The sequence below is a fragment of the Amblyomma maculatum genome, chromosome 2 (genome assembly GCF_055883805.1).
Source record: "Amblyomma maculatum isolate TAMU_Amacu chromosome 2, ASM5588380v1, whole genome shotgun sequence".
Classification (NCBI taxonomy): Eukaryota; Metazoa; Arthropoda; class Arachnida; order Ixodida; family Ixodidae; genus Amblyomma; species Amblyomma maculatum.
Window position 1 is genome coordinate 190,520,215 of NC_139345.1, and position 13,410 is coordinate 190,533,624.

Consider the following 13,410-nt stretch of genomic DNA (forward strand, 5'->3'; position numbering starts at 1 on the left):
ACCGCCATTGTCCATCTGACGCGGTACGCTGGAATAGCCCCTCTTTACTCCAGTGCCGCTTCTGAAGTTGCTGAGTTTTTCCTGGGAGCGATCGTCTTGCGCCTTGGTACTCTCCATATCTTGATTAGAGACCGTGGGAAGACATTTCTTTCCCAAGTCCTGGCGGAAGTACTCCACGCTACCAACACCGTCCACAAGACATCAAGTTATCATCCTGAAACCAATGACCTTATCGAAGGCTTTCACCGCACCTTGTCTGTACATCAGTCCTGACCATAAGAACTGGGACATCATTTTGCCTTTCGTTACCTATGCCTATAATTCCGCCATTCAACGCACCACTGGCTACAGCCCAATCTTCTTAGTTTATGGCCGTCAACCAACAACCCATTTCAACACCACCTTTGATAATTTTTTTAGCCCTTCTTCTAGATACATGGGGAAAGTTACCTCAAGCCATTTAAGACGCGGGTCAGCCCTGTCATCAAATTGACAAGCGTCCCAAAAATTGTGGCGTGTGTGCTGCGTCGTCGTGCTGGTATCATGTAGCAGGAACAAACAATAAATGTTCTGCATGAACGTATTTGTTGGGCTTGCGGCTGAAAATAATAAGGCGCAAGTGTGCCCAGCCTGCTCCTTGAGGTGTTCCAGTGCAGCAGTGACACTTGGAGACATGAGTTGGACGGCTCTTGCCACGTTCATTTTTTTCTGTGTTTGTCAGATATACGTGCTTCCTGCTCAGATACCGAACAGGCTTTACTGACAGGCCCTTCTGCAGCTCATAGAGGTTCTTTACAGGAGAAGCGGAAATTTCACCCCTCCGGCCAAGGTCGCGCGACAGAAACTGTGACCTCCCATTCCTCAACACGTGGCACGTGTCAAAGCTAAGGAAAAGAAACCTGCTGCGGTCACAGGGGTGTTCGATACGGTAAGTGAGCAGGCCATTTCTTTGCAACTTCATGCAGTTCAGGTTCACCTCATGGTTGTCACTTACTAGACGAACAATCCTGAACCCACAGGCTTCAACTTTGTTCATGACAGAAATTAGCAACCTGTGGAGTTGAGGTCCAGTGGGACCTTTTGTACAATAATAAACGACTGCAATTCGAAACGTTGTTGACCGTCCACTGATGACAAAGCACGGGAGTGAATTAGCTAAGACAAGGTCATCACTTTGCTATTCCGGCCTTTGTCCACATGCTCAAGAAAGCAATGACGTTGCTTATCTTTTATCCTCATCTAGTCAACAATCAGGGAACAAACCTTTCACTGAGCTTTATCCACATTTTGGGCTTCAGATATTAGTCGAGTTTCTAGAACTTTCTAAGAGTAATATTCTACCGAGCTTAGCAGAACTTTCCATCAAAGAAACCTCCCGTCATCCCACACGAAATCCGGAACACTGGGAGATCCATCCTTATCGCACAAATTTCGCTATTCGAACTCTACGTTATAATACCCCTCACTTATTAAACATGTACCTAAATATTAACATTGACATCTTCGAGCTGAGCGTGCAACGCCTTACAGATACCTTTGTGAAGAGTGCCGCGTTCTAACGTAAAATCACCCTAGCGCCACAAGTAACTGTTGTCAACCATTTCAATTCAATTTTAATCATGTCTGACTGCAATGTGACCACCTGTTTGTTAAGCTATTTTTGTATTTTTCCGAAGAACTACAGTGCTCATTACATTTTCCTTTTATATTATGTTTCTTAGTGTCAGTAACTTGTTTTTTGTACCATCACTCTGAGAGCTGTTTTATTATGTATATATGAGTAGAATTTTCATTTTTTGTTGTTTTCTTTGTACCTGTGCATCGTAATTCCTTCGTTATGTTTGTCATCATTAGATACAGTCTTTGATATGTTATGCCCAGACATTTTTGTGCTGTTTATTAGGTTGTGGCTGGATATCGATCGTACTTCCTGCGTTATTTTTGTCATCATTAGAACGTCTATTGATATGTTATGCCCAAACATTTCTGTGCTGTTTGTTAGGTTGTGGCTGGGTATTTTGCACAGCGTCACACGCTGCTGTTTGTAGGGAACGAGGTACAGTCAAGCTGCTAAAAGCCGCTTTTTAGCTCGTCTCCACCATGCTCATCATCATCATCATCATCATCATCATCAGCAGCAGCAGCAGCAGCAGCCTGACTATACCCACTGCAGGGTGAAGGCCTCTCCCATAATTCTCCAACTAACCCAGTTCTGTGCTAGCTGCATCCACTTAACCCCTGCGAACTTCTTAACCTCATCCCCTACCCAAATTTCTGCCGCCCTCTGCTACACTTTCCTTCCCTCGGAATCCAGTTTGTCACCCTAAGCGACCATTGGCTATCCTCTCTTCGCACTACATGTCCTGCCCATGCCCATTTCTTCATCTTGATTTCCACTAGAATGTCAGTAACTTGAGTTATTTCTCTGATCCACTCTGCACGCTTCCTGTATCTTGATGTCACCCTACCATTTTTCGTTATATGGCATCTGCGTTGTCCTCAACTTAAGTAGAACCCTCTTGGTTAGCCTCCACGTTTCAGCCCCACAGGTAAGTACAGGTAAGATGCAACTCTTGTATACTTTCCTCTTGAGCGATACCGGTAAGCTGCTAGTCATAATCTGATTCTGGTGGTTGAGCCGATGGCGATTGTTTGGACCTTTAAGGCCCCTCGGCAAAGGCAACACACCACTTTGGCCCACACTGACCCACCCGAGGTAAATCGGCAGTCGCCCTTTCCTGTCCTCCCCTCAATCTTTCACTATCCTTTTTTCTTTCTTACAGCTGTCCTCTCTTCTCTTACCGATGGAGTCTGAACGCGTTCGCCATATTGCTAAAAGGCATCGGAACCGTCGCATTCAACGCCTTACGTCACTCTGGAGATATATGTGGTCCATTCTCCGAACAAAGCTTGCTAACGTAAAACGTTTTTGATTTAGGTGAAAATTTTCTACAATGTGAGAGAAATGCAGTGCTACTTGGTGACTTCAACTGTATATGCATACCAGAAGATACCGTCAAATAGTACCTGGGTGGGATAAAAGCACGTTGAAAATTTGCAATCATATGCAGAAGCATGACTTAGACAATGTTGGCAATGGACTTAGCGGAAACGCCGCCCAATTTACACAATTTGAGGGAGATTGTCACACGAGATTATACTATATCTATGTCTCCGTTGGACTGGTGCCACTATATGATAATTGTACTGTTAAATATGTGAGTTTTGGTGAACATAACCTAGTTATGTTTGTACTCGCCACCAAACGTAAAAATTCAAAATTCAGTCGGCTGTCATGGAAGTTCAAGATGAAATTATCTAAAATGAAGTACTGTAAAAGCGAATAATGAAAAAGTAAATCCCTGTGAGCAGCGTTATTTTTTGGGACAAGTTTTAATTTTATATTAGTCTATGCGCAAACGATGAGGCGTGCGCGATACAGTACAAATTCAAACAATGGAAGCGTGAGATTGAAATTATATTTTACTATCTTGTAATCGCAGAGTGTACGATACCCGGGCTGTTTACTAAAAACATTAAAAAAGTAAAAAGTGAACTTGGGGCTTTTGTCCCTGAAAGAAATGAAGGAGCAGTGATAAGAACCCCAGCTGAGTGGCCTTGGCTGGCCGAACGAGCACGCGGTCAGTGACGAAAGGCGTTAGGCATAAAATAAAATTAACGCGATTCGAAGTAGCAATCACGAAGGAACAGGAAAAAATAGAAAAGCGTTTGCTGAGTGTTACTGAACACTGATGCAGAGGCTTTAAAGGGTTCATGGCGGGCTTCCCTCTGCTGCTGCCAAGACTGGCAGAAATCGAGAAAGAACGGCTTGAAACTTCTACTACTGCTTGTGAAATAGAAAACGCCATCAACGACTTGACTGCTGGAAAAGCCCCTGGACCTAATGGTATGGGTGCGTCCTTTAAAACGTTTTTTTTTTGTTTACGCAAGAAATAACATTATACATTCACCGTGTTATAACTGAAATTTATGAACGTAAACAAGTGCAGCTGTCTTTCATGGAGAGCCATGTTGTGCTCACCACAATACCTGATGACGTAAAGATGTACTTTCTACAGAAGCATATCAGGCAATAGCGTTGACTACAAGATGTTTATGAATGTGCTTGCTAAATGCCTTCAATCGGTAATAAGGTTATTACACTAGAGCCGGATCAGGCATGCGGGATATTATTAAACCAACATTCATGCAGCTCGGGTTCTATAGAACGCTGTGACAGGATGTATGGACGAATCGAAGTGCTTCAATTTATTCTTGAAAGGGATTGAGACAGGGTGGCCCGCAGTATCCTTATTACAAAAGTTTAATACAATAATATGAAAAGAATACTTAGTTGTTGAGTAAAATAGCTTACGCGAACTGTTCTACTCGCTAACTATCAAGAAAAAACTAAGTATGTATATAGCAGTTATATCATCTCTTCGACAAGGCTGCAAAACGTCTGCTTTGCTGTGTGCGATATACCTTGAGCCATTCTGTTTAAAGGTTATGCGAGTCGAAAATATCAGCGAGTTTTGAAGCGATAGCTTCACTACGTGAGGTAATGAAAGGTCATCGTGTGCTTCTGATGACTTTTCAACAGCTTCGAGGTCAAATCGGAACTTAAGCCACAACCACTTTGGGTAGCTATATTCCCAACAAAGGTCAAGGTCATAGGTCATAGGTGCGCCGCTACTTCTGCGTCAACACCGACAGCCGCAAAAATGAACGAAAAAAAACAGCGGGCGCAACTTGCATCGATTCCATATGTAACCATGCTTCAGCTGTCGCTTCACACTAGGTTCGACCGAAGCTAAACCACCGCCATTTTTTTGTTTCTTCACTTCCGAAGTGAAAGAGAGATCATGCGCTGGTGACGTTTCAGTGTTTTGTTCTGATGAACAGAGGATGAAAGACACGAAATACACAAGTCTTTCTATATGGGGACTGGCATGAACATATGCTAGAACAAATGCTTAGGTTTCTGGCATGATGAATGGGAATCTGAGCCAGGTCAGATAGAATAAATTAGAGTAATTGGCACGGTTAACAAGTACTTAGGAGTCCCGCTGGAGCACTATCGCGATACAAAAGCACACGGGGCAACGGAAACAGGAAGGGTTAGGACACAAGCGATGAGGTATTAAGGACGCGATTTTTCCATCTTTGCTCAATAGACACGGCCTAACTTGCCTTGGTTCCCGAATATGTTCTGTACATTGCAAATGTTGTCTATGTGCCGGATGTTTATGCAGAAACTGCACAGAAGTTTCGCTGTTTTTATCTAGGAATCGGGATGGGAGCACACAAGTCGCATAAATTTGTTTCATGAGCTTCGAACCGGATGTCGCGACCTTTCACGTTCGTTTCTCAAGCAGATAGTGTTAAGGTTTATCCTTGTCAAAGAATAGAGGGATAGTTTATTGCGGACGACGAATGTAGTACCACCGCGTGACATAATGCCCGATTATAATGTTTCATTTCTTGTCTTACCAAAGGCGGTAGGACTGTTAGTTTTACGGGAAGTCGTGGAAACTTTTCGTTCACTTGGGTCCCATGTTTCGTTTGGCTCTCTTACTACCGCCCCGAGGAAGTAATCGCAAATGGTCTGGTTGATTTATAGTACTCAATGAATTCCCGTATATCGCTTAGTATCTGCATTAGGCACGAAACAAAATGCGTTGAAGAGAGTGAAGAGTACGCACGTTACCGCAGCTGCAAAAATGTTCCTTTTGCATACTCCCTGTTAAGGCATGGGTTGTATGTGTTGCCTCCTTGGCTCCGTCCTGTGGAGTCTGCAGCATTGTACCTTACCATGCCTCATCGACTCGCCTATAACCGCGTTAAGCCGTGATTAAGACTTGACCAGTGATTAAGCTATATATTTCTATATATGCAGCAAGCTAGCAACAATTCAGCATATTTTGCTCGATTGCTGGACACAGTCTTCTGGGGCGTCATAAAGTGAGCACCGAACACTCTTTCCTTTAATGCCTTTTGGAATTCGGTTCCTGCCATTTCATGGTACAGGTGATGTGTCGTGTGATCAGGTATATTGTTGCTTTGAATGCGTAGTATATAGAAGACCAGAATGGCGGTTTGAAATGCAGATATTCATGCCACACCTGCAAAGTACTTTGTAGAAAACATGTCTATGTCCGAGAAGTGTACAAGGCCTTGAGTGAGCCCCCGGTTGCCAGGGTTTGATAGCAAATCAGCACCCCTTTTAAAAAGTCGCCAAGTACATATCCTTGAGTTGACTTTAAAGTGATAAAGTCTTCTGCGTGTTTTATTCGTGCGTTACATCAACGGGTAATAAAGAAAAAATCATTAGCGTAATTTTTTCCAAGTCGGCAATAAAGAAAAAAAAAACAAGGCTCGGTAGCGTAATAGGCAATAAAATTATTATGATGGTGATTTTCGTTAGAATATTCATGTCCTGTATCAAGAAACTTAATAAGGACTTGTGCGATGTCTTTCTTCCTATCGCATCGTACAGATCGTTGTATTGTGCAAGTCCATGGAATTCAGTCCTTAAACGAGTAAAACATATGCCTGTGCCAGGGGGAGCAAACCTTTATTTTTCAAACTCCATAGCAATATACTAGAAGTTACTTGGGTTTTTATACTTAGGATTGATCTTTTTTACCTTGAGAAAATCACTGCTTCACTATCAACAAGCCGGAATCTATCGCACATTTTTTATTAGACTGCTTGGAAGCCTATTTTATTTGGGACATTCTACAATCAACGAATAAAAATACCTACCCATGAATGCATTCGGAATTAGATTTTAGCTAATTGAAAGCGATGATTGGACTGCTTCTGGACATGATCATGGTTTTGTGCCCGCCCTGTATTTGGCGATTCAGAATGCCTTTCAGCCATGGAGACATTGATGCCAGAAAAATGAGGCAGTATTTTCGAGAATCCCTTGGTAGGGATATTGCTGGTTTCAAGACGCAAGACCCAGGAACTGTGTGGCTTCCGAAATTGAAAGCGCTGTTACGCATGCTCAAATTTTAATGGACCACGCAGCCTGAGGTGGCGTGATTTGTTAAGCAATGTTCTGTGTTTGTTCAATTGCTTAGTTCAAAATCAGGTTTTGAAATTGGCAATAAAGAAATCTGAGGTTTCACGTGATCTTTTTGTGCTCATGGGACTTGTTAGCCTGTGGAAGAGCCGCATGACAGATCGCCACGCAGAGCAACCACGCTCATCGAAGTCTCTACTCAGAGAACAGTGTGCTATGGAGCGGGGGGTATACGCTGCGCACGATTGACCTCCAGCCTGTACCCTTTACTCGATGCATTTATATGACTCCCGGAATTTTTATTTGTGGGCAAAGTGAGATCTCGATGCTGGTGCTACTGTGTATGACAGGTTGAGGGATGCGACCTGGTTATATCGGGCTTGATGTACATCCATGCAATAAAGAAACAAAATCGTTAGTGTGGTGGCCGGCATTTTTGCCTGTCACACGGGAGACCGGGATTTGATTCTCCGACGAGGAGCGTTGTTCTATTTTTTTCTGTTTTCGCCTTCTGTTCCTTATGCAAAGCGTTCGTTGCCAGCTTTCCTGCGCCGGCCTAGAACAGCAGGATATGATCTCTTCCTGCTTGTGGTCTTCGCGAATGTTATATTAGGCACCTGGACGTTTTGAGTTGTTTGAACTCTAGACCTGAGAAGGTTTTACATAACGATAGGACGTCACCATCATCATCAGCCTGACTATACCCACTGAGGGGCGAAGGCCTCTCCCATATTTCTCCACTTAACCCGCTTCTGTGCTAGCTGCATCCACTTGATCCTTGCGAACTTCTTAACCTCATCCGCCCACCTAACTTTCTGCAACCCCCTGCTACGCTTTCCTTCCCTTGGAATCCAGTTTGTTACCCTAAGCGACCATCGGTTATCCTCTCCTCGCACTACATGTCCTGTCCATGTCCATTTTTTCTTCTTAATTTCCGCTAGAACGTCGGTAACTTGAGTTATTTCTCTGACCTACTCTGCACGCTTTCTATCTCTTAATGTTACCCCTGCCATTTTTCGTTCCATAGCCCTCTGGGTTGTCCTCAACTTAAGTAGAACTCTCTTGGTTAGCCTCCACGTTTCAGCCCCATCGGTGAGTACAGGTAAGATGCAACTGTTGTATACTTTCCTCTTGAGCAATACCGGTAAGCTGCTAGTCATAATCTGCGAGTACTTGCCAAATGCGCTCCATCCCAATCTTATTCTTCTTGTTATTTCCTTTTCATGGTCCGGATTTGCGGTTACTACCTGTCCTAAGTAGACATATTCGCCTACTACTTCCAGTATTTCGCTACCTAATGTAAGCTGCTGTTCCTTCCCGAGGCTGTTGAACACTGCCTTAGTTTTCTGCATATTGATTTTTAAGCCTACCTTTCTACTTTTCCTGTCCAGGTCATCAAACATTATTTGCAGTTCATCCCCCGAGTTACTTAGCAAGGCAATGTCATCAGCAAATCGCAGATTACTGAGGTATTCTCCATCTACTCTTATCCCTAACTGCTCCCATTCTAAGTCTCTGAATACTTCCTCTAAGTAAGCTGTGAATAATGCTGAGGAGATCATAAGTCGCGGTTTTCGGCGCTTGAGATTCTTCAACAAGCGGTGTCTCAAACGAAGCTCTGCTATCCTTAGGCGCCGTGTCAAAGCAAAACAGGTTGGTGCCGTCAATACAACCTAATGCAAACGCTCAAAAATCGTATATTTCCGTTTCTGTTTGGAATACCGCAACTGCCGAAATATGCGACGGTTGAATTTGCATAGAAAAATCTAGTTTGAACAAGTTACTTCTGTATTCCTGATAAAGTTGTCTGAGTAGTTCTGTTTTTGTATGTTTTTTGATGTTAAGCCTCTCTCACGGTGTTTCAGTGGTCGGGCGCTCGACTGCTGATTTCGAGAACGGGGGTTCGATCCCGGCCGTTTCGAAAGCCGCTCCTCGGCTGTGGGATTTGACTGCACGTCAAACAATCCCACGTGGTCAACGACACCGAGGCCCGCCCCTACATCATCCGTCATTTAGCCGATGTCGCATGGCGCATTAAATCCACATATGTATTTCATTTCTTCTTTTTTTTTCTGTTGAAGGATTCTACGCATTCGTAACATTGGTAATAGGCACATTTCGTTTTAGAGAATTGCTCGAATGTTTCGGAAACAAATCTTCGAAGCACCTGTTACACTAAATATTACTCATAGATCAATGTACATACACTGGTAGCTCATTAAAATTTACAGAATCTCGTTTCGTCTGTGCTGTATTTCGAGCAAACTCGTTGTTTCAGGCAAGGGGAGTAAAAGACCTTTGTACGGGCTTAACCATCCGTGTTTATTTAGGGAATAAATACATATTTATAGTCGCATTATAAGATGTATTCAGTTTTGTTCAGGTTAGTTTTATATCCGGAACCTGTCCTGGAAGTAACCCCAATGTTTTGCTTCGCATAAGATTGAATCACTGCTCAACATTATTCACAATAACAAAGAAATCTTCAGCCTTCAAAATTCCTTGCCAGAACATGACAGCGACCAAGCGCAGTGTTTACAAATTCTTCGCAGCTACTGATTCGTAGCATGCACTTTCTCTGATAGTCCTAAATTTTGCCAAGTGTGTAAACGTTCTCTCCCATGGTAAAATTTATTATCATTGAAGAAAAATAATTACACTACTAATCTACCATTTATAAACATCACACACACCTGAAATTCCTTATACTTTCCTCGGTTTTAGCGTCATTTCACACTGCAACGCCAGATTATCTGCCGCAAGAAGCATCCGCCTTGTTGTGACGTCGGCAAACTCAATCCTCTCACCGCTCTACACGTGAGCAGTCAGCTTTCCTCTGCGGCGAGGTTTCCTGTCAATGTCGGCGTAAAAATTGGGGAATACTTGTACCTGGTTGTCTAGGCAGTGTTGATGTCCACTCAGTCTACGGCAACCAGCTGGGCAGTACGCTGCCAGTGCTAAATTTAACCTGCCTAATCTTCGAGTCAAGTACAATATAATAAACCATGCTGCCTCGATTCATTCTAAAGTACTGCAGGTCCGAGCACGAACCTTGTATCTCCGTGGGCTTGACACTAAAATTGCTTGCGTCATTCGTATAAGACATGCGCACGCTGTTGCAAAGACGATAAGATATGTCGTGTTCAGGCCTGTGGGAGCCGTACAACGCAAAACGCCTGCCAAGAGATGCCAGTAAATCTAAAAGACGGGTGGTTTCTTGCCTTGTTTTCCTAAAATCCTCGCATATATATAGAGCACCGGACGCGTTATTCGGAGGTCATGGGTTCGGTTCCCACCATCGGCACGTTGTTTTTTCTTCTACTTTGTGTTTAATTATCTTCCCCTAAACAGGTTACAATACTAATTTCTGTGATTATCCAAATAAACATTAAAAAAAGACATTAAGTACCATCCCCAACGCTTCCTTGGCCTCGCCGACTGTTGGCTTCTTTCCTTTATTTATATATATATATATATATATATATATATATATATATATATATATATATATATATATATATATATATATATATATATATATATATATATATTGTGAGCCCTCCACGGATCTTCTTTCATTTGTACATACCATGATCTTCTTCTTCCTCTTGTATATACCATCATCATCGTCCCGCGGCGCTGGCTTCGGCACGCGCTTGGGTTCTGTCCATCGGAATAAAACGCCAGACACGGCATCCGTTGCCTTGCCGTCTCGACGTGGCCTTCTTCCACAAGTGGTGGAGGTAAGACTTGATCCCCTTGCCGTTTTGTGCCCTGCCTCTCGCTGGAGCTGCGTTCCGGTCGCTGCTTACCACCTGCCACCATCGTTATGTCTACCGAGAGTACCCACGAATCAGCAGGACCCTCTACCTCGGCTGCACCACCCCCTCCGACTGTGCCCACACGACAACGCGACCCGCCGCTGTTCGCTGGTCGTCGCGATGAAGACGTCGATGACTGGCTGGACACCTATGAACGATGCAGTAACTACAACCGGTGGGACGATGCTCTAAAATTTCTGAACGTTTCTTTCTACCTCATTGAGGTCGCCAGAACCTGGTTTATTAACCGCGAACCCCACACCACTAACTGGACCACATTCAAGCAGCAGTTCCGCCAATATTTCGCGGACCCAGCAGTTAGGACTGAGGTCGCGAAGAACAAGCTCGCCTCTCGCCTCCAAGGTCCCGATGAGCCGTACGCGTCTTACATAGAGGCCATACTTGCACTTTGCCGGCGTATTAGTCCCACCATGCCGGAACCTGAACGCGTACACCACATCTTCAAAGGAATTAATTCTGTGGCTTATAATACCCTGATTGCCCAGAATCCTTCCACTGTTGACGCCATTATTGCGACCTGCCAACGCATCGACCAGCTGCAGTCCTCCCGATTGCAGCCCGGCATTGCTGCTGGCCCGACCTCTGCTGACCTGGATCTACGGGCACTGATTCGAGCCATCATCCGGGAGGGCTTGGAGCCATCATCCAAGCCCTCAAGCCTGTCTGTCGACATGGGTGCGATCATTCTTCCGTACCTTCTAATGACGCCGGTCTCCGCAACATCATTAAAGAGGAGCTTGCAACCATCACCCGACCTATGGCGTCCGACCCTCCTGCACCCCGCCCAGCATCGACTTACGCGCACGTCACAGCATCACCCCCTCCTTTTGTTCCGCCGCCCCAACTGGCATCGCCCTACAACCACATCACGCCGTGACGACGGCTCAGCCTATGCCACCCTACTACGCACCTTGGCGCCCCTCTCGCCCAGTGTGCTACTACTGTGGAATACGAGGACATATATCCCGCTTCTGTCGTCGACGCATTCAGAACGAGCGGCGTGGTTACGGCGCCTTCGAAAGTGACGTACCCTCATATTATCAGCGACGACCTAATCCCGGCCCACCTCGTCGATCCTCTCCACCGCCGGTATCCTCGTCTGAACCAAGTGGTGCCCATGTATCCCGACGCCGGTCCCTTTCCCCATACCGCCGCTCTGTCTCTCCACTTCGACCAGCAACAACTGTTCCTATCCGTCACTCGGAAAACTAAGCGATGCAGTTTCCGGAGGTGAAACTGCACTCTGCGAACTAACCAAAAGTCCTCCTCATCGCCCGTACAATATGATTTACGTTTCAGCTGAAGGATGACCGGTCGAAGCTTTGATTGACACAGGGGCTGCAATTTCTGTTATTCGCGCTGATTTGTGCCACCGTTTGCGGAAGGTAACGACACCATACGATGGACCTCAACTTCGTGGAGCAAATGACGTCCCTCTACATCCTTCAGCAAAGTGTACAGTTCGAATTGTTATAGACGGCGTCCGCCACCATGTGCAGTTTGCTGTGCTTTCACCGTGTGCGCATCAGATGATTTTTGGATGGGATTTTTTGTCGACCGCTTCAGCGTTAATTTCTTGTGGCGACCGTGTCATTCATATGACAGACAGTGATTTTTCATCTGACATTTCTGAAGGACGTCATTCCCTCATTGCCGCAGTTGATACTGTATTGCCTCCACAGTGCGAAAAGCTTGTTACCGTTGTGTCAGAACACATCACTGACGGGGATGTACTCATCGCACCATCTCATCGTCATCTTGCACGTGGAATTGCCTTCCCATCAAGTCTTGTACGATTCCGCAGCGGCTCAGCGATAGTAGCTGCCACGAACACATCCCGTGAATCCCTCGTGCTGACCAAAGGAACTTCCCTGCCATGCATAGTGGATGCTCACCCTATGTCCATGATGGTGCTCACCGCCCCGCTACCTCAGCAACGTGATTCATCGCACGTCTCTCTTCTCATGCTGTCGAAGACAATCAGTCCGGACCTCATGCCGCACCAACGCAAAGAATTGCTGGAATTGCTTCAAGCCCATCAAGCCATTTTTGACGCCACTTCCCCACCACTGGGACGGACTAGTGTTGCACACCACCGCATCATTACTGAAGGTAACTCGATCGTACGCCGACGACCTTATCGGGTTTCTCTCTCGGAACGAAAAGTAATCGAAGAAAATGTGAATGACATGCTCCGTCGCGATATTATTCATCCGTCAACAAGCCCATGGTCCTCCCCAGTAGTATTAGTTAAAAAAAAGGACGGATTGGTACGATTTTGTGTTGATTATCGCGCACTCAACAAAATTACCCGTAAAGATGTCTACCATATGCCGCGAATAGATGACGCCCTTGACTCTCTACAAGGCGCCGAATATTTTTCGACCTTGGATCTCCGCTCAGGTTATTGGCAAATACCTATGCATGAGAGCGACAAAGAAAAAACCGCTTTCGCAACTCCCGATGGACTTTATGAGTTTAATGTTATGCCCTTCGGCCTGTGTAACGCACCAGCGACATTTGAAAGAATGATTG